General features: G+C 38.0%; 1 protein-coding gene across 1 annotated transcript in view; it reads left to right on the forward strand.

The window, feature by feature from the left end:
- Positions 1-20,040, forward strand: part of LOC103082026 (zinc finger protein 607-like) — a 67,346-nt gene that overhangs the window by 28,970 nt on the left and 18,336 nt on the right.

The following is a 20,040-nucleotide window of genomic DNA, read 5'->3' on the forward strand; positions in this document are numbered from 1 at the left end:
GCTGACGTATCTGGGTCTGGCTTCAATGCAGAAATGCCTCTGTTCTATGACTTCGTTCATCCTAGACACCTGGGTTGGCAAAGGAAATGGATTTATCTAGAATCCTAATCTACCCAAATTGTGTGTGATGGGAAATAGTTTGGAACCTGGAATGGAAGATCATAACGTTATTAACTTACGTTCTGTCCTAGACACCTGGGTTGGCAAAGGAAATGGATTTATCTAGAATCCTAATCTACCCAAATTGTGTGTGATGGGAAATAGTTTGGAACCTGGAATGGAAGATCATAACGTTATTAACTTACGTTCTGTTGGGAACACTAAACTAGTCTCAAGGTCTTTCTCTTCTCCCAGCTCTGGCTTTCTGGATTTGTGCTTTTCTGTTAAAGGAACCTTGAGGACTGATCCAGTCTTGCAGGTCTAAAAGCATGGCTCATGTAAGTTGATGTTTCTCCCCTCTTGGAATATGGTTATTTTAGTAGGTCATGTGAGTATTTTCATTAATTTTTCTAAAGTTTACTACCAAAAGAGGTTCCTCAAATAACCTGTTTCCCAGCTTTTGTTCTAGTGAAATGTGATGCATAATTACCCAGCATCTTCTCTGTGTGTCCCGATCTAAACTAACTAGTGTTCATGTTATAACTGAGAAATTATCCAACACATCTTATGTGCCCATTCTTCTATCAAGGGCAGTGAAGGAGCAGTGAAAGAGAAATATCCACTAAAGATTTATGTTATGTGAGTCAGGTCTGTATTTTGGTGAAATGGAGACAATGGTTGTACTTGACTGTCCAGGAGAAGACTTTGAAATTTTCCAGACTTAGGATTCCAGGTAGATAAGATAGAAATTTGGTATCGAATGACTTAAATCTCAGTGTATAGTAATATCTCATAGTTTACGTGAATTAGTGTATACATGATTGAGATTTGCAAACTTGGCAGGAAATCCCCAAGAGATAAATATCAAGACTATTCTGGGGCTTCCCTGGTGGCGCAGTGGTTGAGAGTCCGCCTGCTGATGCAGTGGACCCGGGTTCTTGCCCCGGTCCGGGAAGATCCCACATGCCGCGGAGCGGCTGGGACTGTGAACCATGGCTGCTAGCCTGCGCGTCTGGAGCCTGTGCTCTGCAATGGGAGAGGCCACAACAGTGAGAGGCCCATGTACCGTAAAAAAAAAAAAAAAAAAAAAAAGACTATTCTGTTGTCTAATGGGACATACTAAATTTGGGTGACATAATTTAACATCCTTCCTCAGTATTCTTTAACTCTGCCTATTAGTTATCTATTGCTGCATAATGTATTACCCTGACACTTAGTAGCTTAAAGTAGTAAACGTTTATCTCACGGCTTCACTGGTTCAGAAATCTGGACATGGCTTAGCTTGGCTCTCTTGCTCTGGGTCTGCAGTCATCTTAAGGCCAACTTTGCATGTATCTGCTTCCAAGCTCACCCAAATTGTTTTTGACAGGATCCAGTTACTCATGGGAGGATTGGAGGCCACTCTTGGTTGAGCAAGTGAGACATCAAAATAGGGCAAGCAACGTGGAAATCATAGTCTGTAATCTACCATCACACGTAACATTTCATCACTTTAGCCATATTCTGTTTATTTTTTTAAATTTTTTAATTTTATTTTTTTAAATTTTTTTGCGGAACGTGGACCTCTCACTGTTGTGGCCTCTCCCTTTGCGGAGCACAGGCTCCGGACACGCAGTCTCAGTAGCCATGGCTCATGGGCCCAGCCACTCCACGGCATGTGGGATCTTCCTGGACCGGGGCACGAACCCATGTCCCCTGCATCGGCAGGCGGACTCCCAACCACTGTGCCACCAGGAAAGCCCCATATTCTGTTTATTAAAAGCAAGTCACTCAGTTCAACTCATACACATGTGAAGAAGAGTACACAAGGGCATAAATACCAGAAGATGCTCATTGGTAACCTAAGTAATCATTGCTTGTCACACTCAGCACAAGCCAGGTGTTCAATGACAGATAGTAGATGGCAGCAAAAAAAAATGTATCATCATAAATAGTAGGCGAATACAGAATCATAGGATTGGAGAAGACCTTACAGATGTTGTGCATCCTAAATGTTGTGCATTTAAATCTGATATATCCATAAGATATAATGTCATGTGCCAAAAATTATGTGGATTTGTAAAAAACAAAAATACTATGATAAGATCTGACATAATGAAGCATTTAATACTTGACGGAATTCTCAATTTTATATAAACCCTATTTTCTAAAATTGAGACTTTATACTACATTTAAAAAAAATAGCTGATTAAATTTTCTTTTCTCTAAAAAGCAAAAATTTTCCTTGACAACTCACGTTTACTGAGAATTTATGTGACAGATACCTATCAGGCATTATGCTTGTGTTTACTATTTAATTTAATAACCAAATGTTATTATTTTATCTATTGTCAAATGGCTCAGATACTTAAGAAGCCAGGAAATTTTGTTTATTCTAGCAGACTTCTTCAAAAATATGTATATGTTCTGCTTCAGTTTCCTCCTGTATTAAAGATTTTTAGCCTACATACTTGCTATATTGCTGTCTTCCTACAGTATGATCCTTATCTTCTCTCCTTCTGCCTTCAAAATATTCTTTTAATTTCCCCATTAATACATAGGTTTGCGATTTCAGAGATCTATGACATTCAAGGATGTGGCCATAGACTTCTCTCAGCAGGAGTGGGAATATCTTGACTCTGTTCAGAAGAGCTTGTACCGGGATGTGATGATGGAGAACTATGGTAACTTGGTCTCACTGGGTATGTTTATAAGCCTCAAGTGATTTAGAATAATTTAGAATCTGCTCTTTAAGATATGTATTTTTTTCCACTCTGATTTTCAAGGCTGCTTTTAGGAAACTAGTTACACCTCCATGTTCCTTTTTCCCAAAGAAGGGGTTTGAGCTTTGTCAAGTTGGAAATCACATCTCCATTTAATATCTGTATCTTCCCTGTCCTTCAGTGACATTCATACCTCCTCTATTCTTACTTACAGTTGCCTCTCTTCCTTTATGAATAGGATCTAGTTTAGAATTCTCTGGCATTTATTATATAACCATTGTCAAAGAATCCACGTTTCCTATTTATTTATGCTCAGAATTTCTATAGACACTCCATTTTGTTACCTGATCCACTTGCAGAGAGATCAGCCTGACACAGGGTCCTGAATTGCTTGAATTGCTCTAAAAGGCCCCTACAATTTATATAACAATGGATTAGATAAGTGGAATTCATTGAAAACTGAAGAATACACAGTGTATTTAGGAGACAATTTTTCTGCTTTGTGGTTGAAAGTTATAATCAATGAACATTACATTTTAATTGCAATTAATATCCTACAGATAGCTCCTCTTGTATACTCTTTGTAAAACAATATCGATAATAATGTTAATAGCTAACATTTTGCTTAGTACTTAATAGGCAATGCTCTAAGCACTTTATATACATACATAAATTATGTGCATGTACATATACGTACATAAATGTATGTACGTATATGTACATAAATATATGTACATAAACATACACAAGTGTATGTGCATGTACATATATGTACATAAATGTATGTACATGTACATGCATAAATGCATGTGCACACGCACACAGATGTATGTACATGTACATGCATAAATGCATGTACATATATGTACATAAATGTGCACATATACACATACATGCATGAATACATGTACATATACATGCATGAATGTATGTACAATACATATACGTGTGTACATATACATACATATATACGTCAACTTGTTTACTCCTTCTAACAGCCTTATTATCCCCATTTTATAAGTGAGAATACTGAGGCATAGTGGGTTTAAGTGACTTTCCCAAAGGTCAGACACAGCTGGAAGGTGGCAAACGCAGGAACTGAACTAAGGCTCCAAGATCTGTATTTTCAACTATGGCATTATACATGCTTTCAAGAAAAAGAGGATATATGTGTGTGTATATGTGTGTGTGTGTGTGTGTGTGTGTGTGTGTGTGTGTGTGTGTGTTTTCTTTGAACTTACCCTACCTAACTGATTTATTGTTCTTTCATTCCCTTACCCTCTCTTCTGGAAAATCTTATTCAATATTATTTTGACACCTTTAATTTATTATTATTATTATTATTGTTTAAACTGAGCAATGTTTTCTTCTACATCGTGTGCTATTTTTTTTTCTTTGTAAACAGGACATTCCATTTCTAAGCCAGATGTGATTACATTATTGGAGCAAGGGAAAGGATGGTTGTGAGAGAAGAAACAAGAAGATGATGTACAGGTAAGTATGAGCAAGTCAAATTATGGGAATACATCTGTGTAGGTGAAAGCCCAATGGTCAAGGAGACATACACTTGAAATGTTGGCTGGAAAGGTTCATTCACATTGGATAAAATACCTGTGCTCTAAAGTAGAAATAAATACTCTGCATGAGCTACCCAGTGACTTTTATCTTTACTTCATTAACCACTCCCTTTGTTATTCCTCTATATTTTTCTCCCAGTTCAATGATGGGCACTGTCCTTCTTCCTTATGTACCTTTTAATTTGTATTTTGGACTCAAATGTTTTCCAGATCCTCTTGTGCACTTAGATTTATATATGTGGCTTCATTACCTAAAAATATATTCATTATTATATCTGGCTAATAAATGGAGTTTGTATTATATTAGGGAAGACATAAAATAAACATTTAAACAAATAAGTAGATAAATATCATCACATAGTGAATATAGTATGAAGGAAACTACCAAGGATAAGGCAAATTTAGGTAATGAGGTAAGATGGTCAGGAACCCTTTTCTGAGGAAGTGATATTTGAACTGAGACATGGAGGGTAAGGACTCAGGCCATTTGAGTATATGAGGAAGTGCATTCCAAGAAGAGTAAACAACAAATGGAAAGGCCTGAAAGTGAACATGAGTGTTTTGTGTTAAGGGATCAGAGCAGAGTTATTGAGGGGTAACTAACAAAACATGAATTCAGTATATTATGGGGGTTCAGGTCACATAAGGTGTTACTAAGAAGAATTAAAATTGTTTTCTAAGATTACTTAAGAGCCATGATCTGATTAAATTTTTAATATATTTATATATATATTTATAAATTTTTTCAAAAATTAAACCTTATTTATGAGACCTAGAAGTCTAGATAAAATAAATATAAATCAATTAGTTATTCACTTTCTCTCATATACTTTTTACATATTTAAAATTTTTTATTAAAAATTTTTGTCCTGGGACCTCCCTGGCAGTCCAGTAGTTAGAACTTTGCCTTCCAATGCAGTGGGTACAAGTCCGATCCCTGGTTAGGGAGCTAAGATCCCACATGCCTCGTGACCAAAAAACCAAAAACATAAAACAGAAGTAATATTGTAACAAATTCAATAAAGACTTTAAAAATGGGCCACATCAAAAAAAATCTTTAAAAATTTTTTTGTCTTAATATTAATATATTGGAGTTTTTCTTATTTCTTTCTAGATTAATATTCTGAAATTATTTTTTCTTTTATCTCTACTATGTTCCTGAGGTCTGTGATTTCATTTCAGAGTTTTTCTAATTCTGATTTATGTTGTTCTCTCACTTCCTATGGCATTTTAAAAAATTCAGAACACTTAATATTGTTAAGATGGCAGTACTACCCCAGATTCCATTGGCTTATTGACATCTTGATCATGAATTTATGTGGATATGCAAGAGATCCAGACTAGCCAAAAAATCTTTTTTTAAAAAATAAATAAATTTATTTATTTTTATTTTTGCCTGCGTTGGGTCTTCGTTGCTGCACGTGGGCTTTCTCTAGTCATGGCAAGTGGGGGCTACTCTTCGTTGTGGTGCACGGGCTTCTCATTGTGGTGGCTTCTCTTGTTGTGGAGCACAGGCTCTGGGCACGCATGCTTCAGTAGTTGTGGCACGCAGGCTCAGTAGTTGTGGCTCTAGAGCACAGGCTCAGTAGTTGTGGCACACGGGCTTAGTTGCTCTGCGGCATGTAGGATCTTCCTGGACCAGGGCTCAAACCCATGTCTCCTGCATTGGCAGGCAGATCATTAACCACTGCGCCACCAGGGAAGTCCCTCCCAAAAAATCTTGGGAGAGAAGAAAGTAGGATTTACACTTTCCAATTTCAAAACTTACTACATACCCAAACTTATAGGGTGCATTGAAAGCAGTGCTAAGAAGGAAGTTTACAGCTGTAAACACTTAAATTAGAAAGAAAGATCTCAAATCAGCCTAACTTCATACTTCGAGGAACTGAAATAAGAATAATGAACTAAGTCCAAAGAGAGGAAAAGGAAGAAAATAATAGAATAGAGCAGAAATAAACAAGTTAGAGAACAGAAAAACAATAGAGAAAAGCCAATGAAACCAAGAGTTAGTTCTTCAAAGTGAGAAAACTTCAGCTAGATGAAGAAAAAGTAGAGAAGACTCAACTAAAATCAGAAATGAAAGAGGGGTCTGTGAACAATTGTACACCAACAAATTGAGTAACCTAGGTGAGACCCTGAAAGCACACAATCTACAAATACTGAATCATAAAGAAATAGAAAATCTAAAGAGACATACTAGTAAAGAGATTGAATCAATAATCATAAACTTACTGAGAAAGAATAGCCTTGGATCCAGTTGCTTCACTGGTGAATTCTACTAAACATTTAAAGAAGAATTAACACCAATTCCCCTCAAACTCTTACCAAAAAATTGAAGAGGAAGGAACACTCCCAAACCTTTTCTATGAGGGCAGCATTACCCTAATACCAAAGCCAGACAAACACTGCAAGAAGAGAAAACTAGGTCAATATTTCTGTTGCCTGTTGAGGCAAAAATCTTTAACAAAATAGCAAACTGAATTCAACAGCTCATGCAAAGGATTGTACACCATTACCAAATGGGATTTATTTCTGGAACGTAAGGATGGTACAACATGTAAAAATCAAGCAATGTAATATGCCACATTAACAGAATAAAGAAAAACCATGGCCATCTCAATTGCTGCAGAAAAAACACATGACAAAATTTATTACCCCTTCATGACAAAAACACTCAAGAAACTAGGAATAGAAGGAAACTACCTCAGCATAATAAAGGCCATATGAAAAGTCCACAGCTTCCATACTAAATTGTGAAAGACTAATTTTGCTACATTCCATAAGTTTTGGTATGTTCTGTTTTTTTACTTCATTTGTCTTAAGATATTTTCTAATTTCCCTGTAATTTCTTCTTTGACTCATCGGTTATTTAAGTGTATGTTGTTTAATTTGCAGATGTTTGTGTATTTTCTAGTTTTCCTTCTGCTGATTATTTCTAATTTCATTCCTTTGTGATTGGAAAAGATACCCTCTATGATGTCAGTCATTTAAAATTTATTAATACTTGTTTTGTGATCTAATGTGGTCTGTCTTAGAGAATGTTCCATGTGCACTTGAGAAGAATGTATATTCTGCTGTTGTTTTGTGAAATGTTCTCTGTATGTCAGAGAGGTCTAATTTGTCTAGAGTGTTGTTCAAATCTATTTCCTTATTGATCTTCTGTCTGGTTGTTCTATCCATTATTGAAGGAAGGGTATTGAAGCCTCCCATTAAAATTACATTGCTGGGCTTCCCTGGTGGCGCAGTGCTTGAGAGTCCGCCTGCCGATGCAGGAGACGCGGGTTCGGGCCCCGTTTCGGGAAGATCCCACATGCCGCGGAGCGGCTGGGCCCGTGAGCCATGGCCACTGAGCCTGCGCGTCCGGAGCCTGTGCTCCACAAATGGGAGAGGCCACGACAGTGAGAGGCCCGCATAACGCAAGAAAAAAAAAAAAAATTACATTGCTGTCTATTTCTCCCTTCTGTCAATGCTTCCCTCATATATTTTGGAGGTCTGATGTTTGGTGTATAAATATGTATAATTGTTTATTGACCATTGACCATTTTATTATTATATAATGTCTTTTTTGTCTCATGACAGTTTTTCACTTAAAGTCACCCCTACTTTCTTTTGGTTACTACTTGCATGGAATATCTTTTTCCATACTTTCAGTCTGTGTCCTTAGATCTAAAGTGAATCTCTTGTAAGCAGCAAGTCAGTGGATCATAATTTTTATAGATTCAACCTATCTATGTCTATATTATTAGAGAGTTTAATTCATTTACATTTAAATTACTGATAGGAAAGTATTTATTATTGCCATTTTGTTACTGATATTCTGCAAACGTTGTGGGGGTTTTGACCCTTGTTTCCTCTCGCTTTCTGCCTTCTTTGTGTTTCATTGATTTTTTTTTAACATCTTTATTGGAGTATAATTGCTTTACAATGGTGTGTTAGTTTCTGCTTTACAACAAAATAATTCCGTTATATATAGACATATGTTCCCATATCTCTTCCCTCTTGCGTCTCCCTCCCTCCCACCCTCCCTATACCACCCCTCCAGGGGATCACAAAGCACCGAGCTGATCTCCCTGTGCTATGCGGCTGCTTCCCACTAGCTATCTACCTTACGTTTGGTAGTGTATATATGTCCATGCCTCTCTCTTGCTTTGTCACAGCTTACCCTTCTCCCTCCCCATATCCTCAAGTCCATTCTCTAGTAGGTCTGTGTCTTTATTCCTGTCTTACCCCTAGGTTCTTCATGACATTTTTTTTCTTGAATTCCATATATATGTGTTAGCATACGGTATTTGTATTTCTCTTTCTGACGTACTTCACTCTGTATGACAGACTCTAGGTCTATCCACCTCATTACAAATAGCTCAATTTCATTTCTTTTTATGGCTGAGTAATATTCCATTGTATATATGTGCCACATCTTCTTTATCGATTCATCCGATGATGGACACTTAAGTTGTTTCCATCTCCAGGCTATTGTAAATAGAGCTGAAGTGAACATTTTGGTACATGACTCTTTTTGAATTATGGTTTTCTCAGGATATATGCCCAGTAGTGGGATTGCTGGGTCATATGGTAGTTCTATTTGTAGTTTTTTAAGGAACCTCCATACTGTTCTCCATAGTGGCTGAACCAATTCACATTCCCACCAGCAGTGCAAGAGTGTTCCCTTTTCTCCACACCCTCTCCAGCATTTATTGTTTCTAGATTTTTTGATGATGGCCATTCTGACTGGTGTGAGATGATATCTCATTGTAGTTTTGATTTGCATTTCTCTAATGATTAATGATGTTGAGCATTCTTTCATGTGTTTGTTGGCAGTCTGTATATCTTCTTTGGAGAAATGTCTATTTAGGTCTTCTGCCCATTTTTGGATTGGGTTGTTTATTTTTTTGTTATTGAGCTGCATGAGCTGCCTGTAAATTTTAGAGATTAATCCTTTGTCAGTTGATTCATTTGCAAATATTTTCTCCCATTCTGAGGGCTGTCTTTTGGTCTTGTTTATGGTTTCCTTTGCTGTGCAAAAGCTTTGAAGTTTCATTAGGTCCCATTTGTTTATTTTTGTTTTTATCTCCATTACTCTAGGAGATGGGTCAAGAAGGATCTTGCTGTGATTTATGTCATAGAGTGTTCTGCCTATGTTTTCCTCTAAGAGTTTGATAGTTTCTGGCCTTACATTTAGGTCTTTAATCCATTTTGAGCTTATTTTTGTGTATGGTGTTAGGGAGTGATCTAATCTCATACTTTTACATGTACCTATCCAATTTTCCCAGCACCACTTATTGAAGAGGCTGTCCTTTCTCCACTGTATATTCCTGCCACCTTTATCAAAGATAAGGTGACCATATGTGCATGGGTTTATCTCTGGGCTTTCTATCCTATTCCATTGATCTATCTTTCTGTTTTTGTGCCAGTACCATACTGTCTTGATTACTGTAGCTTTGTAGTATAGTCTGAAGTCAGGCAGCCTGATTCCTCCAGCTCCATTTTTTGTTCTCAAGATTGCTTTGGCTATTCGGGGTCTTTTGTGTTTCCATACAAATTGTGAAATTTTTTGTTCTAGTTCTGTGAAAAATGCCAGTGGTAGTTTGATAGGGATTGCATTGAATCTATAGATTGCTTTGGGGAGTAGAGTCATTTTCACAATGTTGATTCTTCCAATCCAAGAACATGGTATATCTCTCCATCTGTTTGTATCATCTTTAATTTCTTTCATCAGTGTCTTATAATTTTCTGCATACAGGTCTTTTGTCTCCTTAGGTAGGTTTATTCCTAGATATTTTATTCTTTTTGTTGCAATGGTAAATGGGAGTGTTTTCTTGATTTCACTTTCAGATTTTTCATCATTAGTATATAGGAATGCCAGAGATTTCTGTGCATTAATTTTGTATCCTGCTACTTTACCAAATTCATTGATTAGCTCTAGTAGTTTTCTGGTAGCATCTTTAGGATTCTCTATGTAGAGTATCATGTCATCTGCAAACAGTGACAGCTTTACTTCTTCTTTTCCGATTTGGATTCCTTTTATTTCCTTTTCTTCTCTGATTGCTGTGGCTAAAACTTCCAAAACTATGTTGAATAAGAGTGGTGAGAGTGGGCAACCTTGTCTTGTTCCTGACCTTAGTGGAAATGCTTTCAGTTTTTCGCCATTGAGGATGATGTTGGCTGTGGGCTTGTCATATACGGCCTTTATTATATTGAGGAAAGTTCCCTCTACACCTACTTTCTGCAGGGTTTTTATCATAAATGGGTGTTGAATTTTGTCAAAAGCTTTCTCTGCATCTATTGAGATGATCATATGGTTTTTCTCCTTCAATTTGTTAATATGGTTAATCACATTGATAGATTTGCGTATATTGAAGAATCCTTGCATTCCTGGAATAAACCCCACTTGATCATGGTGTATGATCCTTTTAATGTGCTGTTGGATTCTGTTTGCTAGTATTTTGTTGAGGATTTTTGCATCTATGTTCATCAGTGATATTGGCCTGTAGTTTTCTTTCTTTGTGACATCCTTGTCTGGTTTTGGTATCAAGGTGATGGTGGCCTCGTAGAATGAGTTTGGGAGTGTTCCTCCCTCTGCTATATTTTGGAAGAGTTTGAGAAGAATAGGTGTTAGCTCTTCTCTAAATGTTTGATAGAATTCGCCTGTGAAGCCATCTGGTCCTGGGCTTTTGTTTGTTGGAAGATTTTTAATCACAGTTTCAATTTCAGTGTTTGTGATTGGTCTGTTCATATTTTCTATTTCTTCCTGATTCAGTCTTGGCAGTTTGTGCATTTCTAAGAATTTGTCCATTTCTTCCAGATTGTCCATTTTATTGGCATAGAGTTGCTTGTAGTAATCCCTCATGATTTTTTGTATTTCTGCAGTGTCAGTTGTTACTTCTCCTTTTTCATTTCTGATTCTATTGATTTGAGTCTTCTCCCTTATTTTCTTGATGAGTCTGGCTAATGGTTTATCAATTTTGTTAATCTTCTCAAAGAACCAGCTTTTAGTTTTATTGATCTTTGCTATTGTTTCCTTCATTTCTTTTTCATTTATTTCTGATCTGATTTTTATGATTTCTTTCCTTCTGCTAACTCTGGGGTTTTTTTGTTCTTCTTTCTCTAATTGCTTGAGGTGCAAGGTTAGGTTGTTTATTCGAGATGTTTCCTGCTTCTTAAGGTGGGCTTGTATTGCTATAAACTTCCCTCTTAGAACTGCTTTTGCTGCATCCCATAGGTTTTGGGTCGTTGTATCTCCATTGTCATTTGTTTCTAGGTATTTTTTAATTTCCTCTTTGATTTCTTCAGTGATCACTTCGTTACTAAGTAGTGTATTGTTTAGCCTCCATGTGTTTGTATTTTTTACTGCTCTTTTCCTATAATTGATATCTAATCTCATGGCGTTGTGGTCGGAAAAGATACTTGATATAATTTCAATTTTCTTAAATTTACCAAGGCTTGATTTGTGACCCAAGATATGATCTATCCTGGAGAATGTTCCATGAGCACTTGAGAAAAATGTGTATTCTGTTGTTTTTGGATGGAGTGTCCTATAAATATCAATTAAGTCCATCCTGTTTAATGTATCATTTAAAGCTTGTGTTTCCTTATTTATTTTCATTTTGGATGATCTGTCCATTGGTGAAAGTGGGGTGTTGAAGTCCCCTACTATGAATGTGTTACTGTCGATTTCCCCTTTTATGGCTGCTAGTTTTTGCCTTATGTATTGAGGTGCTCCTATGTTGGGTGCATAAATATTTACAATTGTTATATCTTCTTCTTGGATCGATCCCTTAATCATTATGTAGTGTCCTTCTTTGTCTCTTCTGATAGTCCTTATTTTAAAGTCTATTTTGTCTGATATGAGAATTGCTACTCCAGCTTTCTTTTGGTTTCCATTTGCATGGAATATCTTTTTCCATCCCCTTACTTTCAGTCTGTATGTGTCTCTAGGTCTGAAGTGGGTCTCTTGTAGACAGCATATATATGGGTCTTGTTTTTGTATCCATTCAGCCAATCTGTGTCTTTTGGTGGGAGCATTTAGTCCATTTACATTTAAGGTAATTATCGATATGTATGTTCCTATTCCCATTTTCTAAATTGTTTTGGGTTCGTTATTATAGGACTTTTCCTTCTCTTGTGTTTTTGTCTAGAGAAGTTCCTTTAGCATTTGTTGTAAAGCTGGTTTGGTGGTGCTGAACTCTCTCAGCTTTTGCTTGTCTGTAAAGGTTTTAATTTCTCCATCAAATCTGAATGAGATCCTTGCTGGGTAGAGTAATCTTGGTTGCAGGTTTTTCTCCTTCATCACTTTCAGTATGTCCTGCCACTCCCTTCTGGCTTGTAGAGTTTCTGCTGAGAGATCAGCTGTTAACCTTATGGGGATTCCCTTGTGTGTTATTTGTTGTTTTTCCCTTGCTGCTTTTAATATGCTTTCTTTGTATTTAGTTTTTGACAGTTTGATTAATATGTGTCTTGGCGTATTTCTCCTTGAATTTATCCTGTATGGGACTCTCTGTGCTTCCTGGACTTGATTAACGATTTCCTTTCCCATATTAGGGAAGTTTTCAACTATAATCTCTTCAAATATTTTCTCAGTCCCTTTCTTTTTCTCTTCTTCTTCTGGAACCCCTATAATTCGAATGTTGGTGCGTTTAATGTTGTCCCAGAGGTCTCTGAGACTGTCCTCAGTTCTTTTCATTCTTTTTTCTTTATTCTGCTCTGCAGTAGTTATTTCCACTATTTTATCTTCCAGGTCACTTATCCGTTCTTCTGCCTCATTTATTCTGCTATTGATCCCATCTAGAGTATTTTTCATTTCATTTATTGTGTTGTTCATCATTGTCTGTTTCATCTTTATTTCTTCTAGGTCCTTGTTAACTGCTTCTTGCATTTTGTCCATTCTATTTCCAAGATTTTGGATCATCTTTACTATCATTATTCTGAACTCTTTTTCAGGTAGACTGCCTATTTCCTCTTCATTTGTTAGGTCTGGTGGGTTTTTATCCTGCTCCTTCATCTGCTGTGTGTTTTTCTGTCTTCTCATTTTGCTTATCTTACTGTGATTGGGTTCACCTTTTTGCAGGCTGCAAGTTCGTAGCTCCCGTTGTTTTTGATGTCTGTCTCCAGTGGCTAAGGTTGGTTCAGTGCGTTGTGTAGGCTTCCTGGTGGAGGGGACTAGTGGCTGTGTTGTGGTGTATGAGGCTAGATCTTGTCTCTCTAGTGGGCAGGTCCACGTCTGGTGGTGTGTTTTGGGGTGTCTGTGGACTTATTATGATTTTAGGCAGCCTCTCTGCTAGTGGGTGGGGTTGTGTTCCTGTTTTGCTATATGGTTGGCATAGGTTGTCCAGCACTGTAGCTTGCTGGTCGTTGAGCGAAGCTGGGTGCTGGTGTTGAGATGGAGATCTCTGGGAGATTTTCGCCGTTTGATATTATGTGGGGCTGGGAGGTCTCTTCTTGACGAGTGTTCTGAAGTTGGCTCTCCCACCTCAGAGGCAGAGTCCTGACTCCTGGCTGGAGCAGCAAGAGCCTTTCATCCACTCGGCTCAGAATAAAAGGGAGAGAAAGTAGAGAGAATTAGTATAAGTAGGAGGAAATAGGAAAGAAAGAAAGAAAGAAAGAAAGAGAGGAGGGAAGGAAGGAAGGAGGGAAGGAAGAAAGAAAGAAAGAAGAAAAGAAAGGAAGAAGGCAAGAAGGAAAGAAAGGAGGGAGGGAGGGAGGAGGGAAGGAAGGAAGGAATGAGGGAAGGAAGGAAAAAATACAGAAAGAAAGAAGATACAGTAAAATAAAATAAAGTATAATAAAGTTATTGAATTAAAAAAATAATTATTTAGAGGAAAAAAAAAAGGGAAGGATAGAACCTTAGGACAAATGGTGGAAGCAAAGTTATAGAGACAAAATCTTACATAGAAGCATACACATATACCCTCACAAAAAGAGGTAAAGTGGAAAAAATCATAAAACTTGCTCTCCAAGTCCACCTCCTCAATTTGGGACGATTCGTTGTCTCAAAAAGGGAAGGAAGGAAGGAAAGATAGAAAGAAGGTAAAGTATAACAGAGTTCTTTAAATTAAAATTAATTATTAAGAAAAAAATTAAAAAAAAAAATGGTCGGATAGAACGCTGGGACAAATGGTGGAAGCAAACCTATACAGACAAGATCTCACACAGAAGCATACACATACACATTCACAAAAAGAGGAAAAGGGGAAAAAATCATAGATCTTGCTCTAGAAGTCCGCCTCCTCAATTTGGGATGATTCGCTGTCTATTCATGTATTCCACAGAGGCAGGGTACATCAAATTGATTGTGTAGCTTTAATCCGCTGTTTCTGAGGCTGCTGGGAGAGATTTCCCTTTTTCTTCTTTGTTCTCACAGCTCACAGGGGCTCAGCTTTCGACTTGGCCCTGCCTCTGCGTGTAGGTCGCTGGAGGGCGTCTGCTTTTTGCTCAGACAGGACGGCGTTAAAGGAGCCGCTGACTCGGGGGCTCTGGCGCTCTCAGGCCGGGGGCAGGGAGGGGCACGGAGTGCGGAGCGGTCCTGCGGCGGCAGAAGTCGGCGTGACGTTGCCCCAGCCTGAGGCCCGCCGTGTGTTCTCCCTGAGAAATTGTCCCTGGATCCCGGGAACCTGGCAGTGGCGGGCTGCACAGGCTCCCCGGAAGAGGGGTGGGGGCAGTGACCTGTGCTCCTGTGTCCCCTGCATTCGGCAGGCGGACTCAACCACTGTGCTGCCAGGGAAGCCCACTCCTTCATTTTTGAAGGACAGTTTTTCCAGATACAGTATTCTTGGTTGATAGTTTTTTTGTTCTTTTCTTTCAGCACTTTGAATATATCATCCCATTTTCTTCTGATCTGCAAAGTTTCTGCTGAAGAATACACTGATATTAAGGAAGCCCACTTGCTTTTGATAAGTTCGTTTTGTCTTGCTTATTTCATTTTCTTTCTTTGAATTTCAGCCGTTTTATATAATACACACTATAAATGTGTCTTGATGTGGGTCTCTTTAATTTTCCTAGTGGGAGTTCATTGAGCTTCTTAAATTTGTGTATCCATTTCTTTCCTCATATTTTGAAATTTTTCAGCCATTATTTCTCTAATAATCTCGCTGCCCCTTTGCTCTTCTCCTTCTGGGACTCCTACAATGTGTATATTGGTCCTCTTGATATTCTCCTATAGTGCCCTAGGCACTCTTCATTCATCTTTCTTTTTTACTTGATGATTTCAAGTGACCTGTCTTCAAGTTTGCTGACTCTTTGTTTTGCCTGATGAAATCTGCTACTGAACCCCTCTAGTGAATTTCTCAATTTAGTTATTGTATTTCTCAGCTCTGGAATTTCTGTTTGGTTCTTCCTTATAATTTCTATCTCTTTGTTGATATTCTCATTGTCTTCATGCATTTTTTTGCTGAATTCATTTATTTGTCTATCTGTGATCTCTTTTAGCTTGTTTAGCATCTTCAAAACATCATTTAAAATTCTTTTTCAGGAACTTCACAGGTCTGCTTTTCTTTAGAGTTGGTTTCTGGAGCTTTGTTTTGATCCTTTGATTGGACTGTATTTCCCTGTTTCTCTGTATCCCTTGTGATTTTTCTTTGAGATTTTGGCTTTGTAGAAACAGCCGCCTCTCCCACTCTTTACAGACTGGCTTACTACCTTCACCGGTAAGCCCAGCCAGGGGTTCTGGAACCTTTCAAACCTTTTCTTGGGATGCATCTTCTTTGGGGTTGTGTGTATGCTTTTATTTTAGTATAAATGGCTGCTTTTAACTATCTTAATTTCCTGTTTCTTCTGAGGACCTTTCAGTTTCTGTTGTATTCCTCTACCCTGAATATTTTGCTTCTCCTGGTGCCTGCCTGTGGAAATGTATATTCTCTGCTGCTTTAACACACTGCAGTGCTCACCTGTGTTTTCAGTTGCCTCCAATCTGATAAGCCACCATTCTCATCAGCAATCCAAGCCAGATGAAACAGAAACCAGTCCCTTGGGCAGCCCCTAGAGAAGTCAGAATGTTGGACACAACTTTCACTTTTTTCCTATCCTGAGGAAGGAGCCAGAAATTAGGAGTAGCTATTCTCCCCATCATACCTCATTACACTGGGTGGCAAGAGGGGCTAGGGCAAGCAATGTCACCAACTTTTAACCTTCTTGGCTGTCTCTTCTCTTGTTTATGTGCTTATCTGGGTGCTGGAGCCCCTTAACTAGTTTTTAGAGTTTTCACAAAAGTATTTTGGTACATATAATGCTGTTAATTCAGGGTCTCTTGGGGAGAACAAGGGGCTATATCTTCCTAGTCCACTATCTGCCTAATGTCCTATCTTCCTTTGTTTTTGGTTTTCTGTTTCCCATTTCCTGCCTTGTACTGGAGTACTTAAATGCTTCTTTAGTATTCATTTTAGGGGGTTTGTTGGTATTTTGGCTATTTCTCTTTGAATATTTGTTTTAGTGTATGTTATAGGGGTTACAGTATACAATACACCTAAGCTTTCACAATCTGTTTTTACAAATATTGTAGCATTTCTTGTAAAATGAACAAACCTTGTATCTTCAATATGTTTATATTTACCTTTCCCTTTATAATTGTCATGTTTATCGTATCTACACGTACTGAAAACACCACCAGACTATTATTTTTTTTTTTAAGGTAGAACCTAGCATTTTATTTAGATCTTCATTAAACTGTTGGAATTGAGAACCAGACATACGTAATAAACCTCCAAAAATAGATGCTGAAAGGCACTTTCTGCTTAGGGCAAGCAGTCATGGAATAAGCATGTAAACAAGCTGGCTTCTCTGTACCACACCAGCCAAGTCAGCTTTCTCCATGGCCAGCTGCACCAGCTCTGCCCTCCCTTCTGTTAACACCAGCCAGAACCCCTGTAGGTCTAACCCAAGGTTTTTCTGTAGGACACCTTGGCCTACCTGGGAATGCTGGAAACATGTTAAAGGAATCATGGTGTTGAGGAAAAAAAAAAAAAAAAAGAAAAGAAAAGAAAAAAAAGAAAAAAAAAAAACTTTTAAAAGCTGCCATCTGAGGTGATGGCTTCTCTGTACTTACGCCATACCCCAGAATACAATAAATAAGCAATTAGAAAATGTTCAAGTATGAAGGGATTTCCTCCTCCCCGCCAAAAGCACTGCTCTCTGAAGGAAGCTGGTTTCTCTGTAGCTACACCAGCTGTTCAGAAAGCTCATTGGACCTGGTTTTGAAAACAAAACAAAGTTAAAACCCTGGGAGGACTTATTGTGCAGTGTGGAGTGCTCAGTCTTTCTTATAAAGAAAAAAAAAAGTTATCTGGTACCAAAGTGTGCAACCTACAGACCCTCAGGTACAGCCCTGTGACTTCTTTGTATGACATCACAAGGGTGCCAAGTGCCTGTTTTTCTAGAGCTAGGAGTTGGTGGTTTGGCTAGTGCTGAAACCATGCATAGGATTGATTTACTAAATAAAAACCTTATTACGTACGTCCTCCAAAAGACAGCTGAAAAGTGGAGAGATTTTGATTTGGTGCTGTTTAAGAGATGGCAATTAAGAGCATAAGCACCAGGGAGATGGTTTAATGGTAACTGCCTTTTTTTTTTCCCTTTCTCATGTCAGGCTAGAGCTCCAACTGGAACTTGCGTTACATGCAAGAATGACTGGATAGAGAACACTCCCTGACAAAGAGCTACATAATTAGAAATGGATCAAGTTAAAGGGGAGGATAAGGGAAGGCTTCACATTCATAATAGAGCTCAAGACATTACAAATTCATGCTGACAGGGCTGTGGCATTGCCAGACAGAGGCTATAATGGAACTACAAGTACTTTACGTGCACGTTACAAGGACATTTTCAGCATTTGGTGGGAAAGTCAATGCAATTAGGATTTTAGAAGGTTGGGTGATAGGGCACAAAGGTTCAATTTCAAAGCATTTCAAAGCATTGAATTCATTATAATGGTGAACAAAACACCTAGGGACAGAATAGCAAGCCCAACTTACAGTCCTCCACACAAGCTAAAATTCATGTCATTTGACTAGAGTGACTGCAACTGATGAGGAGCTGAAAGAGGACAGGAAAATTTAGGAAGAAGGGCCCTTTCCCTCAGAGCTTGAAGGCTTCTCTGTAGCCTACGCCAACAAGTCTCCACCAGACTATTATAAGCTTTGCTTTCAAGAGTCAAATATATCTGAAATAACTTAATAGGGAAATAAATGATCTTATGTATTTACCTAGATATTTACCTTTCATGATGCCATCTTTCATTCCTGAAGATTCAGGATTTCCTTTTGTATCATTTTCCATAAACCTAAATAAATTCCTTTAGTAGTGTTGTTTTTTTCAATCAGACAGTTTTTTGCCTTTCCTTTTCAGATTCTAATCACATTTTTAGATATATTACCACAAGTCCCTGAAGCTCTATTATAAAAATTTTACCCTGTTCTGTTGATGAGTTTCAACTTGAATAACTTCTATACATCTATCATGTTTACCTTTTCCTCTGTCATTTCTATTCTGCTGAAAGCTCATCCAGCAATTTTAGAAATTAAATATTTCAGTTCTACAATTTTAATTTTTTCCTTTATGTGGTTTCTTTTTCTCTGGCTATATTTCTTATCAATAATTTCAAATGTGTGGTTTTTTAAAAAAATTTTAATCTCTTAGAGTATAGCTAAAATAACTGCTTTTGTATCTTTGTCTGATAATTACAACATCTGGGTTGTCTCAGCATCTGCGGTATATCTTTTATTTTTATTTTTATTTTTTTATTTTTTATTTTTTTTTCTTGCGTTATGCGGGCCTCTCACTGTCGTGGCCTCTCCCATTTGCGGAGCACAGGCTCCGGACGCGCAGGCTCAGTGGCCATGGCTCACGGGCCCAGCCGCTCCGCGGCATGTGGGATCTTCCCGAAACGGGGCACGAACCCGCGTCTCCTGCATCGGCAGGCGGACTCTCAAGCACTGCGCCACCAGGGAAGCCCAACGCGGTATATCTTTTACCTTGAGAGGGGATCACTGTTTTTGTTCTTTCTACAATTAATAATTTTAAATTGTTTCATGGACATTGTGAGTGCTATGTTGTATTGATATGTTGATATTTTTACTTTAGCAAGGAATTGAAGCAATAAAATTTAGACTGCACGTTCTGTCCTGCTGTTTATGGGAAGTAGTGTAATTCTCTGGTTCTCTAAGGCTTTGCTGTACTCGTTTGTGTCCTTCTCATGCATGTGTGTGATTCATGTTTAGGCTAATATTTGTACTTGTTTCCACCCCAAATTAGGGAATCTCCTTCTCCAAATGTTTCCTTTCTAGGGTTCCTCTCTCACTTTCCAGTTTGGTAGTGTTCCTTGCCGTGATTCTTGTAGCAGGAAATATGTTGGGGCTTTGACAGCTCATTTTTGCCCCAATATACCCGTCTGGCAAGGCTATGAGTGGTAGAGAAGGTGGCAAGAAACTCAGCCTAGTGTAGGTCGTTTTTTAAGGTTTTCACTCTCCTCCACAAGCCCCTTTTTTTTTTAATTTACAGACCTGAGGTGTTTGATTTTTTTATTTTGTCAAGCATTTTTAATTGATATCAGAGAGGGAGATCGACTATAAGAAGTTTACTTCACCATGATGCTACTAGAACTTCTTCAGTTAAGGAGTTATTTGATGGTGAAGATGATTTTTTTCATTTATTTTCTCTTGTATCATTTTGGACTCATT

Source organism: Lipotes vexillifer, unplaced genomic scaffold (genome assembly GCF_000442215.2).
Source record: "Lipotes vexillifer unplaced genomic scaffold, Lipotes_vexillifer_v1.1 scaffold182, whole genome shotgun sequence".
Taxonomy (NCBI): Eukaryota; Metazoa; Chordata; class Mammalia; order Artiodactyla; family Lipotidae; genus Lipotes; species Lipotes vexillifer.